We start from the raw sequence: 16,437 nt of genomic DNA on the forward strand, positions 1-16,437 counted from the left end.
ATTCAATTATGGATTTGATAAAATTCTGCTTTTCTGAATAAGGCTGACACAAATTTCGATTTACTCTGAACTTAAGACAGAGGGGTCCCTTGGAAATTTTGGTCGGAATTCAACATTTTGAAGAAGGGCACAATTAAATAAACCAATAAATTTTTCAATCTTTAAGTGAAATTAGAGTCTTCCAGAAGTTTTTTTTTTATCAAAACCGATGAGTTAAGCGGTTTGCTATTTTTTTTAAGAATTTTATTAAACAAATACATTTATTATTTATCAACTCCACCCCCCATTGACGAGTCAACGAGCACTGTGACAAAAGAAGAAAATGAGATTTATTCCGTTCTAGAGTATTCTCAGGATTTAGGAACATTTCGGCTTATGGCCGGAAAAAATGATGAGTACATATTCGACGAGAAAGGCACTATCACCACTAGGTGGATTAATTTGGGTTTTTTTTAAGTAGCATAGCATAGCATAGCATAGCCGACCGTACACATCCTGGGGTGGCTGTCGATTGAGACGTTTAATGCGCCAGAAAAGTTGCCTGGGACTTGACAAACCTTTCATTTAACGAACTCTCGACACCTGGTCAGGTCCTTACGATCACCGGGGATGGAGAGGAACTGTTGATTAGATATCTACTCAGAATATGTCCAAGAACTTGGCCCACTTCATAGATATCTGGAGTTGGAAATTGGATAGGGTTTAACCCTCTAATACCCAAATTTTTGATTTTGATCTAAATATCATTTTTCGTCATCTAAAATCGATTTAAACATGTTTTGGAAGATGATTCTTTTCAATTCTCGATTTCGTGAATTTCAGTTTTTGATTTTTAAAAGGATTTTTCTAATTTTTATTTTTGAACATCCCCACACTTTATTATTTTTCCTGGAAGCCAATTTGGGGAACGGATTTTTTTAGATGAAAACATTTTGAGATTTTATGATTATTATTGAAATATTATTATTTAATTTTTTTTTTCACGGAAAATTTTATTTTCCGTGTTATTTTAAAAGAAATAGTTTTAGAGTGTATTCGATTCCCTTAAACTATTAAACAAGGATAGAATGATTTGGGAAAAATTTAAAATATGTTAATTGAAGCGATTCAATATAAAATAAACAACGACTTCTAAAAGGTGACTAAAACATCAATTTTTCAATGATTTAAAAAAATGTAAATATGCTTTAAAATACACCAAAAACCATTTTGAGATATACAGAACAGTCCTAAATATCAGCCAAACATATATAAAAAAAATTTCCACGAAACGAAAATTACAAAAATGCTCAAACTATACCCCGTCTAAAGGCGGGATTGGGTATTAGAGGGTTAAAGGGGTGCTTTCCTTGGAGAAAAAGCGTATGAGAAATTGTCATGGTTTAATCATTTAGCTGGTTACCACTGGAAAAGTAAACATAAGCATTAAGCAAGTCGCACAGATTTCGTAGGTAGTACAGCCCTAGACCACAATTATGAGGATTGTCGGATACCAAAACACAAAGATTGGAGACTTATCTCTGACTTCTCGACTAGACTGACGCAATCCTTCAACGTTAAAAAAAAATCTTGGATTTTTTTTTAAAGTTGCCCAAAAATTTTCTTGAAAATTCCATTAGTAATTTGTGAAATAATTCTTCCAGAGATTCTTTCTGACAATTCCCCAGGGGATCCTTCAGGAATTCATTCAGGGAAGATTCATTCAGGATTCTCCAAAGATTCCTGTCGGAATTCCTCTAGCGATGGCACCAGAAGTTGCTCTTGGAATTCCTCCTGAAATTTCTTCTTGAATACAGGATTTTTTTTTTTCAGAAGTATCAAGGGTTTTTCCAAGGTTTCACTTATTTGAAAGTTTTCCGGCAAAACTTTCTTCAAGAATTCCCCCAGGGATTCCCATTAGGAACTCCTACAAGAATACTTAGAGGCTTTTCTGCTTTGATAGTTTCAAGGCTTTTATAGGAATACCTTCAAGATTTTTTCCAAGGATCCGTCAATTGATATTTTTATAGGATTATGATAAGTCAAGACGGTGTATGAGTACCTATATAAAACTGTCATTAAGAAAAGTCCGGTAAGGATGTACTCGGAACAATGCAACTAAAGGTTTATGCTTCGAGAAATACAGGGCATTCCAAGATTGCTCAGAAATTTAAAAAAAAAATCATCATATCATATGTAGGGAAAAATATGATGTTTTTATTGGAACTTGCACATAGAATCTATTTTTGATATCAAAGACATCAATAAAAGTTTCCTTTTGCTTGTCTCAAAAATTTATGTAAATAAAAATTCGAGAAAAAATAGTTGAAAGCATTTTTCTATCCTGGGCTATTTGGCAAACTTTGAGGTTAAAAGTCAGCCTTCTATAAAAAGCAATGAAAAAAATCGAAGGGTTAGATTTTTAGAAAATTATATGACATCTAACGTAGATCCTCAATTAATGCTTATCTCAGTGTATTTTTTTTTTAAACTTTTTTTAAATATCCTCGAACATCTTTGACGATGTCTTGTTTCAATCCAACAAACTATTTTGGTTCTGATGATTTTTAGCAGAAGAAAATGAGGATTTTGCATACGTCCTTTCCAAAAGCTAGGAAAAGAAAAATGGTAATGAGTTCATAAAAATCAGCGCACGATCAAAATCTCATTCAAATTTGGAGTCAAAAATAGCTATTTTCTTCTTGTTTTGGGCTGGAAGTGCTCTATATATATTCTTCTGAAAAAATGCATAAGCAATTCCTTTAGGTATTCCTTCGACAATGTCTTTGGAAATCTATTTAAAAACTTCATGAAAAATTTACGGATAATTGCTTTAATAATTCTAACAAAATTTAGATAACTAGTCCTTCGGGTATTCCTTCGGCATATTTTCATAAATACCTACCTGCAACCATTTTTGAAAATCCTTCAGTAATTTCTTCCAAATTTTGTTTGAAGTGGAGCCTCGTAGCCGTGCGGTTAGGGTCACCAAGATTATAATCGCACCATGCTATGGGGTGAGGGTTCGATTCCCGTTTCGGGCGTTGAAACTTTTCGTGAGAATAGTTTCTTCCCCGTTTCCACTGGTGCATGCTCCATTGTCCGTTGTCTAATGTTAAGTTTAAAACAGTCTGTACCTAGGTCTGTACAGCCGAAAGCTGAAGTCGTTGTCCGTGTCTTTTAAAAAAAAATTTCAAAGTTTTGAATCTTGATTTGCCGAAGTAGCGGCAATCTAAGCAGAAATTATATGTGACATCCTTAAAAAAAATCACAGGCAATTATGATACGGATCATTTTGACGATCCTTTCGTAATATTAATTGAAAATTCCTTTGGCATTTCCTTTGTGAATTTATCAAACGGCTAAAATATAAACGACTCATAAGAAAGTGATCATTCGTCATAAATAATTCCAAAAGTCCCAGTGAAGAAACAGGGGTGTAAGCAGTAATAAATAACAAAAGTTCCATAAACAAATAGAAAAGTGCATAAATAAATCAAAAGTTTCCATAAATAATTGATTTTTGAGCAATTAAAAACGCCAAAAATGCAATGAATAATTCAACTGTTGCAATAAAAAAAGCCAATTTTCCCACCAAAAAACTTCGAATTTTCCATAAATAAATCCGATTTTTCCATAATAAATTGGGAAATTCACAATAAAAAAATATCTAAAAAGCAATAAATAATTCAAAAAGTGCAATAACAAAAAAATAAATTATCAATAAATGTCAAAAAAACGAGCAATAAACGTAAATGCATTTTGAGCCAAAAATTACATAGACCATGCGGCGAAGCCGCATAGAGGATTGAGGAACTGAGGCGGCAGAAGGCCGCCGAAGTTTCCGATATCCGATGCACCGCAACTGCATCGATTCGGTTCTAGGCAAACCACAGATTCAAGAATTTGCCCGGTATAATGCAAACATAGATGTTATCCCTTTTTTTAGGTCCGACGAGCGATAGCGAGTTCGGACAGCAAGCAATTGCTTGGTAAATTGCAATCATAGTTACGCAAGCTTTTCAGTCGATTCAATCATATAAGTGCGATTCAGCATTTCACTGTCTCATACTTTTCTGCATTTGTTTTTCATGGGTAATTTCGTCATTTTTTATTGCATTTTTTGAATTTTTTATTGCTTTTTCGATATTTTTTTATTGTGAATTTTCTAATTTATTATGGAAAAATCGGATTTATTTATGGAAAATTCGAAGTTATTTGGTGGGCAAATTGGCTTTTTTTATTGCAACAATTGATTTATTCATTGCATTTTTGACGTTTTTAATTGCTCAAAAATCAATTATTTATGGAAACTTTTGATTTATTTATGCATTTTTCTATTTGTTTATGGAACTTTTGTTATTTATTACTGCTTACACCCCTGTTTCTTCACTGGGACTTTTCGAATTATTTATGGGAAATTTTGTATTTATTATGGAACGTTTAATTGTCTGCCTTTATCAAACAATTTCTTTGGAAATTCAGAAAGTCCTGAAAGAATTTCTAAAGAAATTCGTAAAGAAGCTGTGAGTCCCGATAGAATAGCCGAAGGAAATTGGAAACGGAATTGCTAAATCAATGTTCAAAACAATTCTTATAGAAACTGTCATAAAAAAATCCGGATAAATGTCTAGTACACTGTCTGTAAAATTTCCAAGGTAACTTGGGAAGTGAGTGTCGAGGGAATTTCCATAGAAGTTGCAGGAGAAATTTTCAAAGAACTTGCCGAAGGTATAAGAAATTTCTCAAAGACTATGCAGAAGTAATTCCATAAAGCATTCCCAAAAGAAACAATCGAGGAAGTGAAAAGTCATTTTCGAACGGTTTTTCGAAGACAATGACAGATATTATCAGATAGCTGGATGACACTTCAAACGAATTACTTAAAGGATGTCAAAAGAAATTGGCGAAGGAGTTTCCAAGCTATTTTCGAAGGAATTGGCAAGGAAATAGAAAGAGACGAACCAGCCAAGGGCTGAAAGTCTCTATAATAAAGATAAATCAATCAATCAAGGAAATAGCATTGCCGGAGAATTTACCTTGGAAATTTTCAAAGGAATTGTCGATTAAATGCCTGAAGAAAGTTTTGAAACAAGCTAAACAGCAACTTCCGAATAAATTCTCAAAGAAACTGCCACAGAAACGTTTTACTGAAGAATTCACGAAGAAATAATAATAAATAATAATAATAAATCATAAATATTGCAAAAGAAATTCACAAAAGAACTCTTTGTACATTTCTTCTGGAAGGATTCAAGGAATTGCCGACGGGATTGAGTTTTTTTTTGCATTTTTGGTGGAAGTGATATAGCATGGCATTGGAATATTCTTAACGAAGCTCGAACAGAACCTTTGACATCTATTTCAGGTCGGGAACCGTCTACCTTTGTTGGAGGAGGAAAATAAAGCCAAACCGAGGAAATCAACTTCCTGCCTGGGCGTTCAATGAATTTTTATTAGGCCCCGGTAGCAGCTTCCTCATTCTTCCCCAGTCGGCTACCATTCCGAAGATGTTTCAACACTTCTAGCGACTACTTAACAAGGTGTGCCACGTTGTTCCTAGGAAAATAGCTTGGGCGGGCCTTCCCATCAGGAACTCCAAAGTCCAAAGTGTCTCGAATGAATCACCTCCTGGGGCGATTAGGCGCGCGTCTCAAAAAATGAAAAAAAATCTTTTCATCACGCAAAGTTTTTTTTTTCTGAGGCTACCTACAGCTACAAGCTTGAATCTCGTTCCGTTGCCGAATGGATGCGAGGCGATGGATAAAACTTTACAAGATTGAGAGCCACTTTGTGTCGTATTCGTTGTGAATAATTTAGCATTCGACATTCCCCAGTTTTGGCGAAGTAGCTTTGTTGTTGTAGTAGGTTGTTGTTGAATGATCGGTCCTAAGAGGGCGCCAATGTGGGGGGATGTTATGAATGTAAATTGTTGTTTTAAAAGGAGGACCAGTGGAATTGGCACAGGTTGAAAGTTGGAATGCTCGTTATGTTGGAAATTTGCTTCTGTAGGTATGGTGGGAACAAGTTTCGCAACACATGATTTTTGAAGAAAATGTCCTTACGAGTGATTGAGAAATAGGTATAATGTAGAAGAGCTGGTTAGAAACAAGGGTGTATAATGATTGAAATGTTGTTTTTTTTTTCGATTGCATAAAAAAAGTCCAATTTTCCGTCCAGTCGGGAAAATCCCACCAAAAGCTCAATCAACAGCTTAATCGATCATGTAAAGCTTCATGCTCGAATTGATTGGGAATCCTGATATGACCAGCTGATGGGGATGAAACACAAACGACCCCAAATCGCATCAGCAAACTATGGCCCGGTCAACTTTCAGCTTACGTTTCACTTCAAAGCTTACGCAGTTTATCGCTATTTTCGATTTCGAGGGCTGATTGCCCGTGCTGAACCTATCAAATTGAACCGAGGTCCAACGGGCGGGCGGCATATGTTGGATGTTGGTGTTGTTGTTCGTCGTCCAGCGCCGAAGAATGTGCACAATTCATCATTTTGACACACGCTGATCAACAATTTGTGAGCTTTGCAGTTGGGCAACATTCAGAAAGTTGGATGCAAAATGGGCAACCAGACCATATGATTACGCAACACAGAACAAGAATTTGACCTAGATAGGTATTTATGAAAGCTAAGTTAAAAGTTTTGATGAAGCTCTTCAAATAATCAAACCAGATTGAATCAGCTGACTTATTCATTTTCACACACTTAAGTTTCAAAACAGTTGAATAATGCGCGTTTGTTTTTGATTGAAGAACCGCAAGACCATTGCCCTTGATGATGTTGCAAACCTGAACTGAGATCGTATTGCACTGAAATTCGATGCAGACAGCAGCGCTGCACAAAAATGCCGCTAGGCAGCTATGATTGATGAGTGTGCAAGTGCAAGCGAACCATTCTGTATCAAGCTGAACGAGTGCGTCAATCAACGAAAGCTGATTCGATGGCGGCGGACGTTCGTCGATCGAAGGAAATTGAGAAAACGAAAAGCAGTTGATTTGGATTGTTAGATGAGGGGCGAATCATTGACGAGTGCGGATTTCATTCAACCTTACCTGATGGTGGATGGTGTGTTCATTTGGGGTGTCTAGGCCGATGGAGAATCTGTAAACAAAAAAAATGGTTAATTAGTTTTGCTAAGACTTTTCGATTGTAATTACAATATTTGTTCATTCAAATTACGCAAAACCTTCTTCTTATGGGCGTTAACTGAGACAAAGTCATACTGAATACTCACACCTTCACAGCTGTGGTTTTACGGGCTCTGAGACAGCGCAATATGCAGTTCATCTGAAGCATCTTAAAAGTTTTTTCTACGAAAAGTTTGTACAAAATTATCACCATACGTTCCTCTGCAATTTTTAGAAGAAATATAAAGGAGAGTTTCCCACAGCTATCTAAAGTAGTTCTACAGGGGGTGGCCAAAATGTTTGGGATAGGCAACTTTTTTTCTCTCACAAAAAAAATTCAACATGCTGTAACTTTTCATAGAGTACATAAAAAATTCTCAAATTTCGACTGTTTGTCACCCTATTATATGGCCGGGGTTCTGCTAAACCGAACTAAGCGCCAAAAACTTTATTCCGAGATAATTAGGCTTAAAGTTCAACCACTCACAAATAAACAACAGCTAAGATTATTTGAAACTTTTCCACACACATGTAATTTACAAGCCTTTATTTATCATCAGAGACGAAGAATACATGTAAATTATTTGAAATCATTGATATAATTACATTTAATTTTTCAGTACTTCGCACTCAGTTCACTCTGGCTGAACAAAAACATTGAAATATGGTTAATAGTTCAGTGTGGCTGACTGTGTTTCTTTGTTTCATAGAAAACCATTAGGATTGTGAAAAAAAACTCGATTTTTCATCGTCTATGAAGTTGAAATCGATATCACTTACAATTCTTTACATGAATCAGAGAGGACGCGTATATTATGGTAGTATGGAGGTTTCAAAATAGTTTGAAATATGAACGGCGGAAGCCCTCCCAGCTCAGCCCTTCCTACCTATGTATTTTTTTTATAGGCGGTGCATGTGCAGGCACAGAGCAAGAGTGATTATGTAAAATGATGTCCTTGCATGCCCTGAGGTCCTGAGATGTGGAAATGGAGCAATTTGTGTACTTCAAATTTATACTGGTCGAAGAAAACCATGAAAATGATCTGCCAAAGTGAACTAAGACAAAAAAAATCGAAAAAATTAAAGAGATTCGAACTTGGTTCCTTTAAGTGATAACCAAGCACGATACCTCTAGGTCATTTTACTTAGCTGAAGGTCAGTCGTTAAGTCTGAATCAAGTTCTAAATATTCTTCTCTAGCATGGTTTTCGTGTAAACGCCATTTTTCGATCAGCCAAAGCGAACCAAGTGTTTGATTTTTTTCAAGCTTTATTTTTCTTATTAGCCTTGTTCTTCAACGACGGCTTCTGTGTTAAATCATCAGTATGAGGTGTGTCGACATAACGCAGGTATTTAAAACCAGTTGGTTTTTGTATTGTTGAGAATAAATAGATTCTAAAATGCAGTGGATTTGGTTCGGTCTGGCTGAATGTGATTTGGAAAAATGGCGATCAGCGCCATCGAAACATAATTGTATCCTCCAACATCCGTATTTCTAAAAACGTGTTCATTTCTCCCACAGATTGTTACTATGAGTCGGCTGGAAGTTAGAAATTTGACGGCGATTAGTATAACTTGAAATGTTCTTCATCTGGACCAACACTAAAACATTTCGCTGATTCTATGGAATGGTTTACAGTTCACTCTGGTTGGATGCAATTTTATTTTTTGTATGTTCTGCCAAACAGAAATTTTGAATTTACTCCACGAAGAGCTGTCAGAATTACTGCATTTTTACATGGAAGGAGGATCATCAATTTCTTCATCCAATGGTAAAGAAAACTCAATTTATCAAAAAATGGTCTTTGGTTCGGTTTAGCAGAACCCCGACCATATGTGCATCATTGGTACAAATTTGAGCTTGATTGGTTAATATTTCGTGGAGCTAGAACCGTTTACGTAAAACACTATTTTACAAAAAGCTTATTTTCGAACTTTCATATCTCAGAAATCAGCGAACCGAATTAAATGAAATTTTGAACGTTTATCAACAATATATTAATGCCTCACAAGTTATAAAAACATAGGTACTTTTTAAACCTTAAAAAAAGTTATCATGGATTGACGCTTTTTAGATATTTTTCGAAAAAATGTATTTTTCTTACATCCATGACATTTAATTTTAATTTCAAAACCAAAGATATTCTACTTCTGTCCTCAAGATATCTTCATTTAGATATATTAGATCCTGTTTTGATTGAAGGAAGAACACATTTGGTTATTTTTGTGTGGTATTGTAAATTTGACTTATTTTCCTCTATATGGGTGAAAATCTCAAACCGGTGTAACTTTATCCGTCGTAACAAAATATTACATTTTATAATGTTGCATCAAGTATCAATGTATAGTTGATAAACGTTCAAAATTTCATTAGATTCGGTTCACTGGTTTCGGAGATATGACAGCTCAAAAATTGGTTGTCCAAAAAATAGTATTTTACGTAAACGGTTCTAGCTTCGCGAAAGATAAACCAATCGCGCCCAAATTTGTACCAATGATGCACATATAATAGCTTGAAAAACAGTCAAAATTTGAGAATGTTCGATGCACTCTATGAAAAGTTACATCATGTTGAACTTTTTTGTGAGAGAAAAAAAGTTGCCTATCCCAAACTTTTGGGCCATCCCCAGTATGTAGAGTTTGAGATTTTCTATGATATTTAGCGACATGTTTACTTTTCATTGGTTTGAAAATTCTGATTGTCTTCAGCTTCAGGCGCCTTCTTGTAAAGGTAAGTGACCAGAATAAGAAAAAAATCTATATATATATAAATGAGTTTGAAGTCCCTTTGAGGCAACAAAACTCACGAACGGCTGAACCGATCGGGATGACCCTTGCATGTTTAAATTCGTATTCATTGTGGCTGTGTTTATATGTACAAAAAGTAACAAAAACCAACTTAAAAAGTAAGAAAATTGATAAAGGGCTGCTTTTTCAAGAGCCGGGAAGAAAATCAACACGATCGGAATGAAACCAATCTAGAGTGCGGTGCTTAAATAAGCTCAAAAGCTGTCAAACCACCACAAGCTTGGCAAGACAAAGTTAGCCGGGACAGCTAGTAAGAAATAAAAAAATAACTTTTCGGAAAATTAACCTCTTAGAGATCATGGAACGTTGAAACATAGATTGGCTAACGTCAAATGAACGAAAATGATGTTGTTAGTTTAAAAACGCTTTTTCCTGCCAGATACTATACAACCCAGCGACTATGTACCATACACGTTTATGGTAACTTATATATGACGTTATCATTTAAAATAGTTTTGACAAAGTGTAGTTCATGGAAATTCTCAAGGACATCTTTACCAAATCTTTTAAAGATTCATTCAAAAGTTTTTTTTGCATATCTTTCAAAAACTTCTTTGAAAATGTCTCTATTTTTTCATAAAATCCAATGGAATCCTCTAGAAATTTCACAAAGTTTTTATTATAAAATCTTGCTTGAACTGTTTCAGAAATTCCCTCATGATATTTTTAGAAATTACCCCAGAGACTGCTCCATAATTTTCTGTAGATGTTAACTTAAATTTTTTTATGTGTTCCTCTAGAAACCCTAGATTTCTTCAGAAATTCGTTCGTGAATTGTTTCAAAAAATGTAAGGACTAATTTAAAAATTTCTCCATTTTTTTTTAAAATAATCAAAAGTTTCTTAAAAAAATAATATTTATTTATTCAGCCGTTATAGTGGATCTACAGAGGACGTGATTTTTGGTGGGTTTATAGTTAATCGAAAGTAATTTGAACTTTAGGGTGACCAATTTTAATATAACGTGATCCTGTGGAGCGGACCTGGTGTGATGTTTAGAACACTTGACTATCGCACCGAGGACCTGGGATCGAATCCTACTCCCGACAAACTCACAAAATGTGAGTTCTTCCTTCGGAAGGGAAGTAAAGCGTGGGTCCCGAGATGAACTAGACTAGGGCTAAAAATCTCGTTAATACAGATAAAAAAATGACGTGATCCGAGATGTTTATTTAAGTTTTTCAAAACTGAAAAAATATCAAAAAATCCGTTTTGAACCAGCTTACTGATTTTGAAATTATTTTTTGTTTTTGTTTGAAAGATGTTGTGTTGTTGTGGTCTCGAGACCCAAGGAATTTCATTGGAAAATTCAGAAAATTTGGCTGAACGTACTAAAAAATAGAGATTTGTGATTTTAAGTTTTTTTTTAATATGATATACATTTTTACATTTCCCAAAATTTCCGATAAAAATATAAAAACAGCATAAATGTTTGATCATGAGAACACAAAACGTGAAAGAAAAGTACATTTACATATGCTATGCACCTCAATACAACGTATTTTTCCTCATAACTGTTATTCAATATCTTTCAAAATTGTTTTAAAAATGTTTAGCTTTGACAGTCGATTTTTCGGACCAACCTTTTAAAAAATTGGTCACTTTGATGACGTTATGAAAACACGAGCCTACATATTTTAGATGAACTTCAAACCCACCAAGTATCACGACATTCGGAGATTCACTCAGTATATCAATTTTCTATGGAATGGCTGTATTATAGAAAACGTTATCTAGAGATTCCTTCAGAAATTCTTCCGTTTTTTTAGATAACCTTTCAAAATATCCTGCGGTAATCCTTAAAGTGAATCCTTTGGTAAAAAAAAACTCCAGCAATTTCCACGAATTTTACAGCAATTTACGGATTCATTCTTCCTTTGACATTTGTCCAAGGGTTTTTTTTAGAAATTACTTTAGAAATTTCCTTTAGAACTTTCTCGTATGATTACTCCAGAATACTTTTCATGCATAAAAACCCTAAAGTGAAAATTTTTTGAACAATTATCACTAATTCTTTCAGAAATTCTTATAGAAATAAGAAATTCGTTAAAAATTATTCCAGGGGTTCCTCTATGTAATCTTCTATAAATTCAATTAGAAAATTTTCAAGGAATGTATCGTAAATTAGTTGAAAATTATCATCACATCTTATTCGAAATATAAATAATTTTATTTTGCAGATATTATAAAAATCCTGAATAAATAAATGGCCATTCGGATTCTCTAAAAATCATCATCATCTCATAGATTGAACACATGTTTTTGTAAACACATAAAGTAAAAAGTTCGATTTTTTTTTCTTAATTAGGCAAAAACTGTTATTCAATATCTTTCAAAATTGTTTTAAAATTGTTTAGCTCGACTGTCAAAGACTGTCAAAGATTTTTCGGACCAACCTATTTAAAAACTGGTCACTTTGATGACGTTATGAAAACACGAGCCTACATATTTTAGATGAACTTCAAACCCACCAAGTATCACGACATTCGGAGATTCACTCAGTATATCAATTTTCTATGGAATGGCTGTATTATAGAAAACGTTATCTAGAGATTCCATCAGAAATTCTTCCGTTTTTTTTAGATAACCTTTCAAAATATCCTGCGGCAATCCTTAAAGTGAATCCTTTGGTAAAAAAAACTCCAGCAATTTCCACGAATTTTACAGCAATTTACGGATTCATTCTTCCTTTGACATTTGTCCAAGGGTTTTTTTTTAGAAATTACTTTAGAAATTTCCTTTAGAACTTTCTCGTATGATTACTCCAGAATACTTTTCATGCATAAAAACCCTAAAGTGAAAATTTTTTGAACAATTATCACTAATTCCTTCAGAAATTCTTATAGAAATAAGAAATTCTTTAGAAATTATTCCAGGGGTTCCTCTATGTAATTTTCTATAAATTCAATTAGAAAATTTTCAAGGAATGTATCGTAAATTAGTTGAAAATTATCACCACAGCCTTTAGAATAACTTATTCGAAATATAAATAATGTAATTTTGCAGATATTATAAAAAATCCTGAATAAATGGCCATTCGGATTCTCTAAAAATCATCATCATTTCATAGATTGAACACATGTTTTTGTAAACACATAAAGTGAAAAGTTCGATTTTTTTTTCATAATTAGGCACGTTTTGTAAATTTAAGGCCAGGTAGTTCTACCACAGAATGGAATTTTTTAATATTTGAAGATATTTCGAACAGAGCGTTAAAGTTTGACCAAAAAGTAGTGATGTTTAGAATAGCCTAATTTCCATGTGGTGAGGAATTTTCTAACAAAAATAAATATTTTTTAAATCGCTGTAGAGTGAGATTTAACGTGGTATCAGTGAGTCGGCTCCAGAGGCACTTTCTCTTCCATTTGGGGAATTTGTGCCAGATGTTACGTGTATGTAACAATAATTTAAACGTTTCAAATTTTCCAGCATACACATTTTTTCTTTAGGTTATCTATTTATATTTTTTTATACAGATTTATTTTTTGTGGGGTGTTTTTATTCAAGCATATTTTCAATAATACAAAATATTTTCCAAATGTTTTTAGGCTGTTCTGAACTTGACTATATTTTGGAGATTTGATGGCAGAATCGAAATGAATAAACAACCATGCCTGGAGTAGAGTATCCTGACCCTTTTTATCTAATTTCCGATAAACTCTCTTAAAAAATCCTTCAGAGTTTTCATAAGAAATTCCTACAAGGTCTTTTCCCATTTTTGCCTTTCTCGTACACCAAGGTGTACCGAAAGGCTATATGTTCACTCCAAAAACGAAATTTTGATAGAGCCCCCGGGGGGACAAGTCTTATATACCAATCGACTCAGCTCGACGAATTGAGATAATGTTGTATGTGTTTGTGTGTGTATGTGTGTGTGTGTATGTATGTGTGTGCGTATGTGTGTGTGTGTGTACAAAAAATTTCACCAAACTTTTAGATAGTAAACACCAACCGATTTTAATGACCACCACCAAACGAATTTTAACGACGCGGAATCTGGTCCCATTGTTTCCTATTGAAAAAGGTTCGGATCGGTCCAACCGTAAAATTGCAACAAACCCATACATGCTGCACATCAAATTGCGGCATTTTCGATAACATGATGAATGGTTAGCAAGAAAATAGTCTCAGACCATATCTGAACCGGTAGTGTTCCGGAACCGGTTCCGGGTGTCCCGCCGAATGTGGCCAAATATAATTGTGAGCCAAACCCATGCATGCGACACATCAAAGCGTGGCTTTTTTTGATAACCTGATGAAATATTAGCAAGAAAATAGTCTCAGACTATATCTGAACCGGTAGTGTTCCGGAACCGGTTCCAGATGTCCCCCCTGATGTGGCCAAATATAATAGTGAGCAAAACCCTTGCATACGTACTATACGTTGAACATAACGTCGGAATTAGTTCCATCAATAAGTTTTGCAATTCGATGATGACTTTGATAAAATTCTTGCTTTTCTAAATAAAGTATTCTCAGAAATTTGTAGGTGCTACAGTCCCAGATAGCTGTTATGAGAATTTCCTCCTTCCCACCCGTTACCAAAGCACAAATACAAATACAAATACAGAGATTAAGGGCTGATCACTGACTCTAAGGCAATATTTATTGCGTCGACAGAAAGATCATGAGTACTTATTCGACGAGAAAGGCACTATCACCACTAGGTGGATTAATCTGGGTTTTTTGTTTCGGTTCCATCAGAAAGTTTTAGAACTCTCTCAGAAAATCCTCCATGGATTTCTTCAGAAATTGCTACGTGGATTTCCTTCAAAATTGTTTAGAAAGATTCATTTCAGAAAGTCTTCGTCGGATTTCAGAGATTGTTTGTAAAAAAATCTCGTGTAGGTTGCTTCATAAATACTCTCATTCCGTTTCAGAAAATTTCTCCAGGAGAAAATTTTCTCAAGGTTCCTCTAGAAATTTCATTTAAAAAAACATTACATGGACTTTGTCGGAAATTCTTCTTAAGGAATCCGTCCGGGTATCCTTTCGACCAATCTTCCACGGATTTCTTCAGGAACGCTCCCAGGAAATCATGGTTTCATAATGATGTCAAATTTTTCTCAAAAAATTCCTACACATTAAAACAAAATCTTTGAAAATTTCCAAAGATCCCCACATGAATCCAACTAGAGATTTCCTCAGAAAATTATACAAAAAATCCTGAAGAAATTTATTTTTAAATTCATTTTGAAATTCCACTAGGGATTTTTTTATAAACATTTCCATAGAATTGTTCAGTATTCCAATGATTTTTTCCAGAAATTTAAGGAAATGATTGTTCATAAATTATTCCATGAAATATCTTCATAAATAGGGTCTCCAGTTAGCCTAGTGGTTAAGGCTAGGGATCGTCAATCCGGAGACGGCGGGTTCGATTCTCGTTATGGTCGAGAAAATTTTCTCGACTCCTTGGGCACAGTGTATCATTGTTCTTGCCTCACAATATACAAATTCATGCAATGGCAGGCAAAGAATGCCCTTCAATTAATAACTGTGGAAGTGCTCAAAGAACACTACGTTGAAGCAAGGCAGGTCAAGTCCCAGTGAGGACGTCAAGCCATAAAGAATAAGAAGAAGATCTTCATAAATATCTACAATATTTCTTTCAGAAATATTTCCTATTCCTTCAGAAACTTCTCCAGGAGTTCGTTAATACATTTATCCAAGGATTGTTCTCACTGATGATTTTTCAGCACAATTTCTATGGTGTGCATCTTTTCTCCTCCAAATTTTGTTTTGGAACACAAAAAAAGTCACAAATATATTGAACTACGATGAACTATTTTTTTTTGTCTTGATAGGAGCAAAACAGTTGTATTAACATTATTTGCTTTTTGATGTAGAAATTATCACCACAGAGAAACAGATGTACCACTTAGAACAAACTACAGCAAAAATCATCATCACCAAAACGTAACTACCCAATGCTAATCATTAGGGTGTCCCAAAATTGCACATGGTCGGAAAGCTTGGGGGCTCACCCTGCAAATGATAACTAAGGGTGTTAGAAACAAACTTTTGTATGACGGCAACTTTCAGTAATGACGCTTAGAGGTCGCCCCAGCGAGATTTTTGAAAAATGGCCATTTTTCGTAATAAATTTCATACAAATATTTTTTATCGTACAAAAATTGGAAATACCCACTATTTTTATATTTTTTGCAGCATAAGGTTGAGATACTTATAATGATGGGTAAAATGCATAGTATATCAAAAAATGACAAATTTTAGTAAATTCAAAAATTAGGTATCAAAAAGTTACCAGCAAAACATGTCGTTGATAATTTTTCCTAAGTAGTTTGGACTTGATATAGGTCCAAACTACTTAGGAAAAATTATCAACGACATGTTTTGCTGGTAACTTTTTGATACCTAATTTTTGAATTTACTAAAATTTGTCATTTTTTGATATACTATGCATTTTACCCATCATTATAAGTATCTCAACCTTATGCTAATTTAATACAATTTCCATAAAAAATAGAAAATTTTATGAGGAAA

General features: G+C 34.2%; 2 protein-coding genes across 2 annotated transcripts in view; one reads left to right on the plus strand and one right to left on the minus strand.

Moving 5' to 3' along the window:
- Window positions 1-16,437, plus strand: part of LOC134287769 (uncharacterized) — a 289,934-nt gene that overhangs the window by 196,310 nt on the left and 77,187 nt on the right. The gene's annotated exons all lie outside the window — the stretch shown is intronic.
- Window positions 1-16,437, minus strand: part of LOC134286240 (uncharacterized) — a 171,516-nt gene that overhangs the window by 57,846 nt on the left and 97,233 nt on the right. The window contains exon 2 of the mRNA XM_062847823.1: window positions 7,045-7,098. The gene's annotated coding sequence lies outside the window, so the exon portion shown is untranslated. The remainder of the gene's footprint in view (window positions 1-7,044; window positions 7,099-16,437) is intronic.

Source organism: Aedes albopictus, chromosome 2, assembly GCF_035046485.1.
Source record: "Aedes albopictus strain Foshan chromosome 2, AalbF5, whole genome shotgun sequence".
NCBI classification, from domain to species: domain Eukaryota; kingdom Metazoa; phylum Arthropoda; class Insecta; order Diptera; family Culicidae; genus Aedes; species Aedes albopictus.